The sequence below is a fragment of the Thermobia domestica genome, unplaced genomic scaffold (genome assembly GCF_964235325.1).
Source record: "Thermobia domestica unplaced genomic scaffold, izTheDome1.hap1.1 HAP1_SCAFFOLD_1627, whole genome shotgun sequence".
NCBI lineage: Eukaryota > Metazoa > Arthropoda > Insecta > Zygentoma > Lepismatidae > Thermobia > Thermobia domestica.
This window is the reverse complement of record NW_027657337.1, coordinates 14,651-31,785: the sequence shown is the minus strand read 5'-3', so window position 1 is coordinate 31,785 and position 17,135 is coordinate 14,651. Positions and strand designations below refer to the sequence as shown.

The window sequence follows — 17,135 nt, the reverse complement described above, 5'->3', positions numbered from 1 at the left end:
GTGTTGCCGTCCTATTAAATGAATAATATCAAAGAAAGAAAAAAAAAGTAAAAAATTCGCGCTCGTAATCAAGACAGAAAGCAACTAAAGGAAATCTTTTGTTTTACGTCCCACGTTATGCCGCTTAGGCTAAAAGAGGCGCTGATTATGAGAAATGATTGAAATGGTGGTGGAATGAAGAAAGTGGGAGGAAACGGGAGAACCCCGCGGTAACCCACCGCACATAGTTTTTGTCCACCATAAAGTTAACTTGGCGGGGGCTCAAGACAGAAAGACGGTTGGAAAAACAAATAAACGATGTTCCATCCCGTAAAAATGTTGGCGACCTATGAAATCAATATTTTTTCTTAAAGAAAAAAAAAAGAATTAAAAAGAGAAAAAAAGGTCAAAATTTCGCGCTCGCTTCGCTCGCGATCAGCAGAGAAAAGAGGACGTGACGCACCCCTAAAAGTGTTGGCGACCGATTGAATAAATATTGTGGGTAAAAAAAAAAAAAAAAAGTCAAAAATTTCGCGCTCGCTTCGCTCGCGATCAGCACAGAAAGAAGGACGTGACGCGCCCCTAAAGGTGTTGGCAACCGATTCAATACATATTGTCGGTAAAAAAAAAAAAAAAAAAAAAACGCTCGCTTCGCTCGCGATCGACATGAAAAAGGCAACGACGTGACGCCCCGTAAAATTGTCGGCGACCTATTCAATCAATATATTCGGTTGAAAAACAAAGTCAAAAGTTTCCCAATCGCTTCCCTGCCGATCGACATAAAAAAAAAGGCAACCCCTTCACCTCTCCTTATGCATTCATCAGTAAACATACAACCATAGATCACAATACCACTCACATCACCTATCAGTTCTCCACGTCCATCAAGATCCAATCATCGCCCTGGCCCTTTATGATGATACACAACATTACATGTTATTGTGTGCATTGCCCCGCGTTACAATACATGACCAAAAAAAAAAGAGAAAAAGAGCTGCACTGCCTTCAGTGTAGACATGTTCGTATTCGTAGAAAATGATTTTAGGTACACGATAGTACAGTAATCTATCTTCACATGCTTCAGATGTGAACGATACCTACACATGAAGAGGGCTCCCGAGGTTTCCTTTTCCAATAGGATGGAGCTCCACCACACTTGCAGAATGACGAGAAGTTATGTTAATAAATATATCCCAGAGTGTTTCGTAACTCGCCCTTGGTCCTAATGATGAAGCGTTCTTCAGATGGCCCCGATGTCTCCACACATGATACTATGCGACTTCTTTTCACGAGGCTCTCAAAGATCACGTTTGTGTCCTAACATTCTCTGCAGATATGACACAGCTGCGATAGCGGATCACAGAAGCCTTTCCTCTCCTTACAAGAGACGTGTTCATTCGAGCATGGGAGTAATTCGACTATCGATCAAATATCTCCCGTGTCACGATAGTAGTCACTTTCAATTCTTCTAACGAAGGTAAGAAAAAATGCTATACAAACTTCCTTTCGGTATATAAAGGATTAGGGGCCCAGAGAATATTTTCTTTCAAGAGGATACATTCTTTTTCGAACACCCTGTATATAGATCCTCTAATTATAACTGCAAACAAAATGTTGATTTTGCAATTGCTTCCATGAGAGAAAATTCTGTGCACTTTCTTTCTGAAGGGCCGGGCCTAAACGTTTTCCTTAATCATTAAATTTAGTAGTTATCTACAATTACATAGTTTTCCATTGTTCTCAAAATAAAGATTTTTCTCTATGAATTGTTGAATGTTGCTAGGGATATTGAAGTAATTCTTTTTAGTGTTTTTTTCTTTACAATAATGTACTGAACGCCTGCATTAAGGAAGTTCGTGTGTCCATCTTGCAAAATGTTTCGTCTTTTTTCATGCCCACTAAGATAAATATTCATTTTGCTCTTTTCTCCGTATGCAAACCACATTTCTTAAAGGCAACATTTTCATACAAATGTAGTACTAAAAACTTCTAATTGGCAACATCTGGGCTGCGAAGAGGAAAAAGAAAGAAATCTCGTACGTATTCGCGCGCAATTCGGAATTAGCCAATGAAAAGCACAAAAGCGGCCACCATCTCTCTCTCTTTCTTATTAACGGTTTTGTACTTTCTGCAGTTCTATCAGTGCTGCTAACCTCTTACTATATCATTGAATATGTATGTTTATATATATATATATATATATATATATATATATATATATATATATATATATATATATTTTACAAAAAATCATACTACTACGGAATAATATTAAATGCCTGTAAACCCTCATTTCTGTTTGCACTTTCTGTTACACTACCTTCCCCGAACTTCTTTCAAGTTATTAAGTGCAGAACGGGGAGTTATACATATTTACTTGCGCTTTCACAATATCTGCACATTGTGTAATAATAGGAGACGTATAAAATAAAACTATATACTAATACGTATATATATATATATATATATATATATATATATATATATATATATATATATATATTATATATATATATATATATACAGTACACATTCCACTATCCGAGGCTTTCCTTTTCTTTTCTTGCTGACGATAAATTACGCTCTTAGAAATGTTGTCTGAAAACAATAAGAATATGTGCAAAAAATACAATCAGAGGTAGAGGTCTTTAACAGGAACTAAGCAAGGGAGTTGAAAAATTTTTTATGCATGTAAAAAATATAGACATGAACCAACTTGTGAAATAAAAAGACCAGAAAACTACTCTTTCTAAATTATGTGTAAACTTTTTACCGAAAACGAAAGTTGCACGAAAGACTTTTTGTCCCTTTTTGGCCTCCGGTGCTTGGGGTCCCTGGTTCAATCCCAGCTCGTGCCGTGTGAACTTTGTCGTGCATAAAGACCGTGCTCATGGGTTTTCTCGGGTTTCTCCCGTTTCCTCCCACTTTCTTCATTCAGTACTCATCATCACCGTCTCCTTTAGCGTAACCGGTATAAGTATGCGACGTAAATCTAAAGATTTCATTTCATTTCCCTTTTCTGCTCATACTGCTGATTATGCGCGATTATGCCAACATCCAACTCCGCGGATAATCGTGCGATTACTGTATATACAACTAATACAGATACGTAATTACATTATCAGTTACAGTATCGGTTTTTATTTACTATTTGCCTCACTTTATTTGCATCCCTGCAGTAAATAATTCTTATCGATAATAGTTAAAATGTATATTACATTTTAGTGCTTCACGACTGAATGATCATCTGCCTTACGTTATCTCGCAGCTGAAGAGGATGCTACACTGAAAACTACCTTGCGTTATAAAGGGTAAGTGAAACATATCTTAAAAATATCTTTCATACATTTCATTGTGTACATTAAAGAATGTAAGTTTGCCTTTTTCCTGTAATCAATACTTAATAAAGGATTTATTTTTATTTATTTATATACAATTCATACGTGGTTCGTGATAGTAAACTCGATAGGACATAGTGGCACTATGAACATCCGAATCACTCATCATTCGAACATTCAAATATTTATTCGAATATTAGTATATTCCAAGTAATGTTAACGACGTTAATATGCTTGCCTTTATAGTTAATAATGTCAATTCTTACTTAAAACATACTTCCTTAACAGGACATTGAAGAAAAGGTAGTTGCCAACGGCCATACCATGCTGAATATACCGGTTCTCGTCCGATCACCGAAGTCAAGCAGCATCGGGCCTGGTCAGTACTTGGATGGGTGACCGCCTGGGAACACCAGGTGCTGTTGGCATCTCTTTTTCAAATTTCATTATCCTTCAAGTACGAAAATACTAGAAACATTAATTTTATAGTACTTTCAAGAGATAATTTATCAACATTATTTCATAGCGATTAATCGATATTCTAAGCGTTATACCCACTATTTCTTACACTAACAGCCTGTTTATTTGCACGGCACATTAAAATAACCTGATTTCCGATCCGTGTGCACCTACTACTATACTTAACACGGAATGTATTACCACTTTTTAAAAGTAAATTATTATGACTAAGTGTAGATCTCCGGCGAGTAAATGCCTTTCGTATACAAGCACGACACATCTCCGCTATGTGCTTTACTTTTTTACTAACAGCATATAGAAATTGGATTTCAAGGTGTTTCTACATAACAGAATGAAGCAAATTTCGTGATTTAACTCTTTCGAATAATGTGTTGGTCCTGACAAGGACCGTTTGAAATGAAAAATCTTGAAGAAGATTTTTACTTAGAGCTTGTGTACTTGGTAACAGCCTTCGTACCCTCACTTACAGCGTGCTTGGCAAGTTCACCAGGCAAAAGAAGGCGCACAGCTGTTTGGATTTCCCGGCTGGTGATAGTTGACCGCTTATTGTAATGGGCCAAACGAGAAGCTTCAGCAGCAATACGCTCGAAGATGTCATTAACAAAGCTGTTCATGATACTCATAGCTTTGCTAGATATGCCAGTGTCAGGATGCACTTGCTTCAAAACTTTGTAGATGTAAATGGCATAGCTCTCCTTCCTCCTCCTCTTCTTCTTCTTATCTCCCTTGGAGATATTCTTTTGGGCTTTACCAGCCTTCTTTGCAGCCTTTCCGCTAGTTTTTGGTGGCATGATGACTCACTCGTTCAGCAAAATTAGATGTGTCCGCCGATTTATCGACTTCATTTAAATTACAGTACGTGTTTCAATTCGCGCCAACTGCCTTGCTTTTCATTTGATGCACTCGGGTGCACGCTTGAAGTAGTAACAAAACTGACTTGATTCATGGGAGGCCGCAATTTTTCCTCTCATCTTATTACGAAAGAATATTGAACAATGTCTGGTCGCGGCAAAGGTGGAAAAGTCAAGGGAAAGAGCAAGTCCCGCTCCAGCAGGGCTGGCCTTCAATTCCCAGTAGGCAGAATCCATCGTCTTTTGCGAAAGGGTAACTATGCCGAACGAGTTGGTGCTGGCGCTCCCGTGTATTTGGCTGCAGTCATGGAATACCTGGCAGCTGAAGTTCTTGAGTTGGCAGGCAACGCTGCTCGTGACAACAAGAAGACTAGGATTATTCCACGTCATCTGCAGTTAGCTATCCGTAACGACGAGGAATTAAACAAGTTGTTGTCTGGAGTTACAATCGCTCAGGGTGGTGTTTTGCCCAACATTCAAGCTGTACTTCTGCCCAAGAAAACTGAGAAGAAGGCATAAATGTAAGACCTATATCTCATACAAATCGGCCCTTATGAGGGCCACAAACCCCTTTATAGAGGAGATTTACGATTGAAATGAATTGTTTTCGATATACAGACTCATCAAAAGTGTCTGAGATAGTTGCTTAGTGTCATTCGAAATTCTCGCTGCTATTCGATTAATTAGTATGTGTAGTCGTCGATCGTAATTGAAGCCCATAGGAAGTCACACTATCTTTAGAATACTCCAAACAGCGATGTGCTTAGTTCCCACTACATTATTAATTATAAGATCATTACCTTTTGTATTGTCGCTAGCTACATTTTTTTGATATTTGCGTACATCGGGCTCATATTACCCAGAGGACAGGACAGTCGAGCCCAGATTCTCAGCAATGGAAGAAAACCTCATACCACATATTCTCATGTACTTCATGCTAGACAAAGGAATTTCCAACATTCTTAAAGCACTCATGTTTCTCTCTTGCGTTGGCTTGGCTGAAATTACTCTGTTCAATATGTTCTCGACATTTATTATTGTTCATTACTATGCCCCAATGACATCATGAACAGAGCGGATCAAAAACTTTCCTAAATTTCTTTTGCAACATAGTAATGACATTAAATGCACACTTAAGTACGATTTATTCTTTGCAAGGTCGATATTCATATTTGTGTGATATGTGTTATATGTATATGGTTTGTAATACGCAACTACTCTTATTCTCTGATCTCAGAACTCATTTGCTACTGTGCCCAACGAGCGAGCCTAGGTTTCTTGTAACTACTGCCTTTCTTTAGTAAATAATGTGAAGTATACAATGCATTAACCTACATCTCATATTTGTATTACTCTTTATTTTACTAACCCGCTACGAAGTGTCATTAATTTACATGTAAATCACAATAGACACTACCGCAAAAGAAAAAAATCGAACCCAAGACCACGTAAACAAGATAAAGGACAAGATTCAGGTTTCTAACGCATTATTCGCCCCTCACAGCACAGTATAGAAGTTGTATAAGCCTCTATACGTACATCCTACTGTCAGAACAGAAATTCCGACTTGCGTTTCGCATCTCTCATGCTCGCTACTTCCAACAAATCGCCAATTTCCAACCAGAACCCCTTCTCCAGCATTAATACTGCTACATATGAATACGTATACATGAACGTACATAATGTAAAAAAAAACGTATGATTTTCTCAAATTAATCTCTCTACGTCTGTAATTTTGTGTGCATCAAAAGGCTTTAATGTAGTTACACGAATTCTTATAATCTAACAGAAAATCGCACAAAGTAAATCTTTCCCTTTATATAAATTTGTTGGCTCTGAAAAGAGCCGTTTATGCCAATTTTATATCCAAAATAGGAGGAACCCCAACTTAACCTCCGAAACCGTACAGGGTTCTTCCTTGCCTCTTCAAGGCATACACAACATCCATAGCTGTCACTGTCTTCCTCTTGGCGTGTTCTGTGTATGTAACAGCATCTCTGATTACGTTCTCCAGGAATACTTTCAATACTCCTCGGGTCTCTTCATAAATGAGACCAGAGATACGCTTCACACCACCACGGCGAGCAAGACGCCTAATAGCGGGTTTGGTGATACCCTGGATGTTGTCACGAAGAACTTTACGGTGGCGCTTGGCACCTCCTTTGCCAAGACCCTTGCCTCCTTTTCCACGTCCTGTCATTTCGATATGTTACTGCTTCGCTCACCACACACGAGAAATACAAGCCCAAGCAGCCCAAGACTCGTGGTTTTGTTCCTTCGATCATGCAGGGAAAGCACGGAGGAAAAACACAAAACGTGTCTAAGCCAATGAGAACTGTCCTTTTCGACTGACTTTATCCAATGAGAAATAGCTTGATTTAACGGTTTTGCTCTTTATATAACTTGACTTCATTCAGCGCGCAATTATTTGAAACAAGTCGTGACAGTTGCAATGGCACGTACCAAGCAGACAGCTAGGAAATCTACTGGAGGCAAAGCTCCTCGAAAGCAGCTTGCCACCAAAGCTGCAAGAAAGAGTGCTCCAGCTACCGGTGGAGTGAAAAAGCCCCATCGTTACAGGCCTGGTACTGTGGCTCTCCGAGAAATTCGTCGTTACCAGAAGAGCACTGAATTGCTCATCCGCAAGCTGCCCTTCCAACGACTCGTCCGAGAAATTGCACAAGATTTCAAGACAGATCTTCGCTTCCAAAGCTCAGCTGTCATGGCTTTACAGGAGGCAAGTGAAGCTTACCTTGTAGGGCTTTTCGAAGACACCAACTTGTGTGCTATTCACGCAAAGAGAGTCACAATCATGCCTAAGGACATTCAGCTTGCTCGCCGCATCCGTGGGGAACGTGCTTAAGTTTGAAGTTCTGGCACTGAGTTCAAAAACGGTCCTTTTTAGGACCAATACACTACTTAGAGATGCTGTTATCCTAACAAGGATCTTGTCCATACTTGTTATCTTTTTTTTTTAAATTCTCACGCCGTATGTTGCATAGTTAATACATCTACCTTCGTTTTCCTCTCCGTTTCGTATATCATCCTATCTTTCAAGTATATTCTTTAGTTTTCCCCTATGTTTACCGATTGATTATCTTCGTTTTATGTGGTCAAGGATTCGATTTTGCCATATGTTGCATAAGTTAACTTCGATTCAACCACTGTTTGCCCTTCTCAACGTTATTAATCTCATAGAACTCGCAGGCGAAATATGTACTTCTTCCAAGGTAGCAAAAGTAATATTTTCTCAGAGGTCGCTGCTGTTGAATGCAACGTTAAACTAAACTTTCTTTAAGTGTCTGTTTGTACTTAACATCAGTTCAATTGTACACCTACATTTCTGCTGGTGTTACTATTTTTCTTTATAGCAATATTACGAATTATAAGACGGTATCCGTGGTTATTAGCGTGTTCCCTTTTCCTAACACTTTCTCATTACACCAGTATTTCCATCATTCATTAGGCGTAATCACCCGTCTCCTTTATCATAAAAATCATAATAGTACGACGTTAAATTGAAACAGTCTACTTCACTTTCACGAGTTGTAATAAGTTCGAACATTTCTTTCACCCCAGCCTTGAAAAGAGTTGATTTTAGTTTAGTGTCCCTTTCAGCAGCAAGGCTGTTTCAAACGTGGACCTACTTATTAACGTGCAATGCGAAACATTTGAGCTCCCACCGAGAATCGAACCAGTCAGCCTGCAAAAGTTTTTCTAACAAATGCATTAAGTGCGTTTTCTGTACCTGTTTCGCTACTTGAAGATAGGAACAAGGAAAAAGTAAGTGATCACAAATTGACATTACGTAATGTGTTCCCCATTTTTTTCGAGTACACCATTCTTGACACCCGTGAAAGCTTTCTTTCCCCACCCTCAATTCCCCTCTGTTATAAAGCACTTACATCAAGAAGTGCTTCGGTTAAAAAGAAAACTCAAAGTCCCATGCGTGTATACTATACATTGCTATGAATGAACATGTGATCATGAGAGGAAAAGCACAATTTTACTCTTCTCAAAGTATTTGATGGCTCTAAAAAGAGCCGTTTTAAAATGTCAGATGATTTACTGACACATTTACTTCTTCTTTGGTGCAGCCTTCTTAGCACTTTTCGGTTTGCTGTAGCCTTCTTTGGCTTCGGGGCCTTTGGCTTCTTGGGAGTTTTTGCCTTCTTCACTTTAGATGGTGATTTCTTAGGTTTGGAGCAGCAGCCTTTTTCTTTTCACCAGTCTTCTTGGGACGTTAGCTGCTGGCTTTTTCGCAGGCTTCTTCTCCTTTGATTGCTGATCGTTTCGCCTTGGTTGAAGATCCACCTTCAGGCTTCTCCTTCAGCGATGAAGCACTAAGCTTAAACGATCCAGATGCACCTTTTCCCTTGGTCTGAACCAAAGACCCAGAAGCAACTGCACTTCTCAAGTATTTCTTGATAATGGAGCAAGCTTCTCGGCATCCACTTTGTAGTTCTGAGAGATGTATTTCTTAATAGCATGCAGTGAACTTCCTCCCCTTTCCTTCAAATTCTTGATGGCGTTGTTCACCATTTCTGATGTTCTTGGATGAGAAGGTGTTGTTTTTGTTTCTTAGGCTTTGCAGACTTCTTAGGAGAAGCCTGTGCCGGGGCTGCAGGTGCTGATGCCGTATCTGCCATTGCTTTCTGCAATAAACTCAACGATACTGAAGAATGAAATTTTCGCTGGCAGGCAGCGTTGAGTTTGGTTACGGAGCGCGGACCGGATAGAAAGCACTTGCTGAGGCTGGGCTGAGGTAAACAGAAGTTCGTAGTTGCCACAACGATAAGTGTGTTTCCTTCTATTTTGATAAACGATTTTTTTCAGGTATTCAATGAATGCACCAGATCCTATTCTTCCTTACTGGCTAGAAGAAACTTTATTCCACATAACTCAAAAGGCATTTGTTTTTATTCGCTTTTCTATTTTATGTTTCAGTCATTGCTAAGTCGGTCACACTACTTTTTCACCCTCCTTGTGCTTATAATTTTCATAATTTAACATGGAAATACTTATCAATAAATAATTATATTACCATGGTAATTAACTTCAATCCTTCCTGTGATTATACGCAAAGTACCATCTTCGTACTGCTTACTATAGTTCAATGAAGGGAATCTATAAAGTAACGCGTGTCGCACACATCTGCCTTGCAAACTCCCTGGCCTACTTCCAATGTATAGACTTTTATTTCAAATCCTGATTTAATTTCATAATTTTCTGTAGATTTTAACATTTTATTACCCAGCTTCTTAATACGAATGACAATCAAGCCTAAATATTTATTCCCTTTAACTTTATTTTTCTTTTTTATTTTGTGCCTTGTTTCATATTTGTTCTTACGTTAGCAATTAACGCACTTACCGTAGTTATGTATGAACAGGTTGTTTCTATATTTATTTTATTCCAAATAAATTAAATATATATACGGATTATTTTATGGTAGTTGATATTTTCTGTTGTTTCCTACGTGAATTGAGGAAACGCACGGACTTTCGCCTAATTCTTGTGCTACTTTCATATGTCTGTATCTGTCGAATGCTGTCGATCTGTCGAAATGTGTATTACTATCTGTCGATTCATCGAGTGAACTGAATTCGTTAACCATTTCACCAGGCGCGCATGCATTTTTTTTTTCTTCTAAGGGATCCAAGCTTCGGGGGGCAAGGTTCCAATACTACAAGCCACTATGTCTATATACTATTATTCTGCATTCGAAAACACGATAAATATTCCACTTACTTTTTCACAAAAACATGATACAGACAGAGTACAGATGAAGTGTAAGATCAGATTTATATTGATGATACATCAATATTTTCCCTGTTAATAACTACATTTAATGAGAAAGTCTGCAAATGTATGTTCACTTAGGAACTTTTGCGAGGAGTCCGCACCCGGTGGACACCCCGTGAGTACGCCTCTGCACTTGACTATACTTCGAATTATACTGCAAACAGTTGTATTTTAGTTTCCCCGTTTAGTTCATCGATATCATTAACACAAAGAAAATAGATGTTATAGATGCGTATTCTCAGTTCTCGCTTTATATCCGGACGTCTGCAAAAATCTACTCCTTTTCTTTCTTTCACGCATCCACCAAACTAACAATGATTTGTATTATAATATTTGCGCATAAAATGTATATCTCATACCTTCCATGTTCTCAAGTATTCATAGACAAAAACGGTTACTTTCTGCGAACAAATTGTCCAAACACAGTGCAAATGTCATCTATAGATTGTCCTGGTTCCGTCTGCGTGTACATAACAATGCGTCATAATCATACATTGCACATTAAGGATATCAATTAATCTTCCCAAATTCCTAGATATGCCTGGCAAAAGTTCCGCGTGTTGTAAGGATATTACATTTGTACTACCGACAAGGTGGTATCTTCCAACATTGAAGTTCAATAAACCCCAAATGTGTCGGATATAGTATTTGATTTCTTGTCTCATTGTTTGCGTCAGAGATGTCTTCTCAAGTTAGGATTTACGATACATACAGGATGAGTTGTATATATTGTTGCTGCCAGCTCTATATTAATCCCATATTTGTAAACGAATAAAAACAGTATTCTAATTATAACAATGTGCTCACAATTAATTTTATTCTTAATTGTTATACGTATTGTTGATTAAAAATGAAAATGTTGCTAAGTGAATTTTATTAATATTTTCTGTTGCGTGATATAGGAAGTGAGTGAAATATTGGAGGAATATAGTGTGCGTAGCAGATGATGTGCAGTGGCTTTGGATCGCCTGTGATAAGGTAAGGCATTTGCTATTTTAATTAACACATTTTATATACTGTAATCCTAATTATTTTTATGTGAATGTGCTTACTACTTGTGTATTCAGTGGGACCGATGTTTTAATATGTATGGTCAAGCAGTGTCGAGCCTGGTCAGTGTGTGGATAGGTGACCATTTTTTGTAAATCGATAACATTTAACTTTGTAAACACGGATGAAGTAGAAGTATATTTATTTTATTTTTTACCTCAAATATGTAGGACACTTCTCCTTTGTACATCAATTATTATTATTAGTTCAACTTGTTTACAAGTTAAATGAAAAGAATAGTCGTTATCGTGTGATGATTGTGCTCATTAGGCTAAAGAAGACTCGTGATAAGAAAGAAAAGAAGAACGGTGCTCAAGTTTCGTCACAGCATATTCTCAAAAATTTACAGGCAAAATTCAGTGTTCTGCATGAAAAGGCATATTTGTACGAAAAAAAAAAAAATTCTGCAGACGACAGAATTAAATAAAGTAATACACATGTATTTTAGAGTTACTGGTGTAAAATCATTACAAGTGCTTTGCCAGGTGGCCAATAAAAAGCACGAATACTATTTAAGGGAGCCAAAACAGGAGAAAGCTGGGGGCCTGAGCGATAGCAAGAATGTGCGTCCAAAGTGAACAGGAGCGAAGGCGACGCGGGTATACGTATAAGCAAGGGTAGTGGAAACCAGTTAGTTTTCGAGTTTCAATAGCACTTGTCATGCATCCATACTAGTAGCGCCCCGCTTGTAAACATTAAGTACACTATGCAAGAATACACCGCCGGTGGAAAATAGTACCTAATACAGTTATCTTTCATATATACTGACTTATTTTACAGTAGTAACCCAACACTAGTAAACGTAAAATAAAAGTGTATAACTTTATATTTAATTCTATCGCCTGGCTTAGTTTTTCACCTGTAAGATGTACTTATTTAGAGCAAGTTTCTTAACTAGCAAATTAAACCGAGAACCACAGCAACCATATATATATTCTTATGATGTACTTTTCTTTGAGTGGTGTTCTCTGTCTATTCAATAACATTTTCTCAGTTTAATGCTAGCAAAAAACAAAACAAAATCAAAGTGTTTCTATATAAATTTAGTTCACCGTGTTGTAATATCACATGGAATTGAAAAACGAATAGTCGAACCTCTGCTATCTCGATCAAACTTCTCAGGATGATATACTGACTTACCGCAGAAGTTCGACTGAATACGTTTCTCAGTTCCATGGGAGAACCTGGAGAAGCAAAAGCCTGCGCAACGGAAAATACTAAATAAACTTGTAGAGCAGGTCAAGATGTATCATCATGCCAAGTTTCATTCAGATCAGAGAAGTTTGGCTGCAGCCATTTTCATTACAAAGCACAAAATGGATGGTCCCTAACCTCGAGAATCTTCACAATTGTCGACGAGTTGAACTGCACTCATCTGATCAAAATCAAACTTAAAATGGCAGTTCACTTTCAACTGTTAAATAATATGATATGCAGGCTTCTGCTTTCCTAGTTACAGTCTATCCACTGTGGTATGCATATTAGTAGAAATGTGAGAGTGCATATTTATTAAAGATTTGCTTCAAAAAGCGATGAAAGACATAGGCATTCCCGCGGGCGGTGATAACAAGATGCCGGAAAACGAACAAGCAGAAAGAATATGGGCTGAAGAAGTGTAAACGACGACGCGGCGGCCCGTAAAGGTGTTGCCGTCCTATTAAATGAATAATATCAAAAGAAAGAAAAAAAAAGTAAAAAATTTCGCGCTCGTAATCAAGACAGAAAGCAACTAAAGGAAATCTTTGTTTTACGTCCCACGTTATGCCGCTTAGGCTAAAAGAGGCGCTGATTATGAGAAATGATTGAAATGGTGGTGGAATGAAGAAAGTGGGAGGAAACGGGAGAACCCCGCGGTAACCCACCGCACATAGTTTTTGTCCACCATAAAGTTAACTTGGCGGGGGCTCAAGACAGAAAGACGGTTGGAAAAACAAATAAACGATGTTCCATCCCGTAAAAATGTTGGCGACCTATGAAATCAATATTTTTTCTTAAAGAAAAAAAAAAGAATTAAAAAGAGAAAAAAAGGTCAAAATTTCGCGCTCGCTTCGCTCGCGATCAGCAGAGAAAAGAGGACGTGACGCACCCCTAAAAGTGTTGGCGACCGATTGAATAAATATTGTGGGTAAAAAAAAAAAAAAAAAAGTCAAAAATTTCGCGCTCGCTTCGCTCGCGATCAGCACAGAAAGAAGGACGTGACGCGCCCCTAAAGGTGTTGGCAACCGATTCAATACATATTGTCGGTAAAAAAAAAAAAAAAAAAAAACGCTCGCTTCGCTCGCGATCGACATGAAAAAGGCAACGACGTGACGCCCCGTAAAATTGTCGGCGACCTATTCAATCAATATATTCGGTTGAAAAACAAAGTCAAAAGTTTCCCAATCGCTTCCCTGCCGATCGACATAAAAAAAAAGGCAACCCCTTCACCTCTCCTTATGCATTCATCAGTAAACATACAACCATAGATCACAATACCACTCACATCACCTATCAGTTCTCCACGTCCATCAAGATCCAATCATCGCCCTGGCCCTTTATGATGATACACAACATTACATGTTATTGTGTGCATTGCCCCGCGTTACAATACATGACCAAAAAAAAAAGAGAAAAAGAGCTGCACTGCCTTCAGTGTAGACATGTTCGTATTCGTAGAAAATGATTTTAGGTACACGATAGTACAGTAATCTATCTTCACATGCTTCAGATGTGAACGATACCTACACATGAAGAGGGCTCCCGAGGTTTCCTTTTCCAATAGGATGGAGCTCCACCACACTTGCAGAATGACGAGAAGTTATGTTAATAAATATATCCCAGAGTGTTTCGTAACTCGCCCTTGGTCCTAATGATGAAGCGTTCTTCAGATGGCCCCGATGTCTCCACACATGATACTATGCGACTTCTTTTCACGAGGCTCTCAAAGATCACGTTTGTGTCCTAACATTCTCTGCAGATATGACACAGCTGCGATAGCGGATCACAGAAGCCTTTCCTCTCCTTACAAGAGACGTGTTCATTCGAGCATGGGAGTAATTCGACTATCGATCAAATATCTCCCGTGTCACGATAGTAGTCACTTTCAATTCTTCTAACGAAGGTAAGAAAAAATGCTATACAAACTTCCTTTCGGTATATAAAGGATTAGGGGCCCAGAGAATATTTTCTTTCAAGAGGATACATTCTTTTTCGAACACCCTGTATATAGATCCTCTAATTATAACTGCAAACAAAATGTTGATTTTGCAATTGCTTCCATGAGAGAAAATTCTGTGCACTTTCTTTCTGAAGGGCCGGGCCTAAACGTTTTCCTTAATCATTAAATTTAGTAGTTATCTACAATTACATAGTTTTCCATTGTTCTCAAAATAAAGATTTTTCTCTATGAATTGTTGAATGTTGCTAGGGATATTGAAGTAATTCTTTTTAGTGTTTTTTTCTTTACAATAATGTACTGAACGCCTGCATTAAGGAAGTTCGTGTGTCCATCTTGCAAAATGTTTCGTCTTTTTTCATGCCCACTAAGATAAATATTCATTTTGCTCTTTTCTCCGTATGCAAACCACATTTCTTAAAGGCAACATTTTCATACAAATGTAGTACTAAAAACTTCTAATTGGCAACATCTGGGCTGCGAAGAGGAAAAAGAAAGAAATCTCGTACGTATTCGCGCGCAATTCGGAATTAGCCAATGAAAAGCACAAAAGCGGCCACCATCTCTCTCTCTTTCTTATTAACGGTTTTGTACTTTCTGCAGTTCTATCAGTGCTGCTAACCTCTTACTATATCATTGAATATGTATGTTTATATATATATATATATATATATATATATATATATATATATATATATATATATATATATATATATATATATATATATATATTTTACAAAAAATCATACTACTACGGAATAATATTAAATGCCTGTAAACCCTCATTTCTGTTTGCACTTTCTGTTACACTACCTTCCCCGAACTTCTTTCAAGTTATTAAGTGCAGAACGGGGAGTTATACATATTTACTTGCGCTTTCACAATATCTGCACATTGTGTAATAATAGGAGACGTATATAAATAAAACTATATACTAATACGTATATATATATATATATATATATATATATATATATATATATATATATATATATATATATATATATATATATATATATATATACAGTACACATTCCACTATCCGAGGCTTTCCTTTTCTTTTCTTGCTGACGATAAATTACGCTCTTAGAAATGTTGTCTGAAAACAATAAGAATATGTGCAAAAAATACAATCAGAGGTAGAGGTCTTTAACAGGAACTAAGCAAGGGAGTTGAAAAATTTTTTATGCATGTAAAAAATATAGACATGAACCAACTTGTGAAATAAAAAGACCAGAAAACTACTCTTTCTAAATTATGTGTAAACTTTTTACCGAAAACGAAAGTTGCACGAAAGACTTTTTGTCCCTTTTTTGGCCTCCGGTGCTTGGGGTCCCTGGTTCAATCCCAGCTCGTGCCGTGTGAACTTTGTCGTGCATAAAGACCGTGCTCATGGGTTTTCTCGGGTTTCTCCCGTTTCCTCCCACTTTCTTCATTCAGTACTCATCATCACCGTCTCCTTTAGCGTAACCGGTATAAGTATGCGACGTAAATCTAAAGATTTCATTTCATTTCCCTTTTCTGCTCATACTGCTGATTATGCGCGATTATGCCAACATCCAACTCCGCGGATAATCGTGCGATTACTGTATATACAACTAATACAGATACGTAATTACATTATCAGTTACAGTATCGGTTTTTATTTACTAATTTGCCTCACTTTATTTGCATCCCTGCAGTAAATAATTCTTATCGATAATAGTTAAAATGTATATTACATTTTAGTGCTTCACGACTGAATGATCATCTGCCTTACGTTATCTCGCAGCTGAAGAGGATGCTACACTGAAAACTACCTTGCGTTATAAAGGGTAAGTGAAACATATCTTAAAAATATCTTTCATACATTTCATTGTGTACATTAAAGAATGTAAGTTTGCCTTTTTCCTGTAATCAATACTTAATAAAGGATTTATTTTTATTTATTTATATACAATTTCATACGTGGTTCGTGATAGTAAACTCGATAGGACATAGTGGCACTATGAACATCCGAATCACTCATCATTCGAACATTCAAATATTTATTCGAATATTAGTATATTCCAAGTAATGTTAACGACGTTAATATGCTTGCCTTTATAGTTAATAATGTCAATTCTTACTTAAAACATACTTCCTTAACAGGACATTGAAGAAAAGGTAGTTGCCAACGGCCATACCATGCTGAATATACCGGTTCTCGTCCGATCACCGAAGTCAAGCAGCATCGGGCCTGGTCAGTACTTGGATGGGTGACCGCCTGGGAACACCAGGTGCTGTTGGCATCTCTTTTTCAAATTTCATTATCCTTCAAGTACGAAAATACTAGAAACATTAATTTTATAGTACTTTCAAGAGATAATTTATCAACATTATTTCATAGCGATTAATCGATATTCTAAGCGTTATACCCACTATTTCTTACACTAACAGCCTGTTTATTTGCACGGCACATTAAAATAACCTGATTTCCGATCCGTGTGCACCTACTAC

The 17,135-nt window shown here is 37.7% G+C and overlaps 2 non-coding genes across 2 annotated transcripts; both read left to right on the top strand.

Annotated features, from left to right (window-relative positions):
- Positions 1-3,626: 3,626 nt before the first annotated feature.
- Positions 3,627-3,745, top strand: LOC145677926 (5S ribosomal RNA). The gene has a single exon (XR_014130095.1). It is a non-coding gene; the product is annotated as a 5S ribosomal RNA (ribosomal RNA).
- A 13,063-nt stretch (positions 3,746-16,808) lies between these two features.
- Positions 16,809-16,927, top strand: LOC145677925 (5S ribosomal RNA). Its single transcript, XR_014130094.1, has one exon. It is a non-coding gene; the product is annotated as a 5S ribosomal RNA (ribosomal RNA).
- Positions 16,928-17,135: the final 208 nt, after the last annotated feature.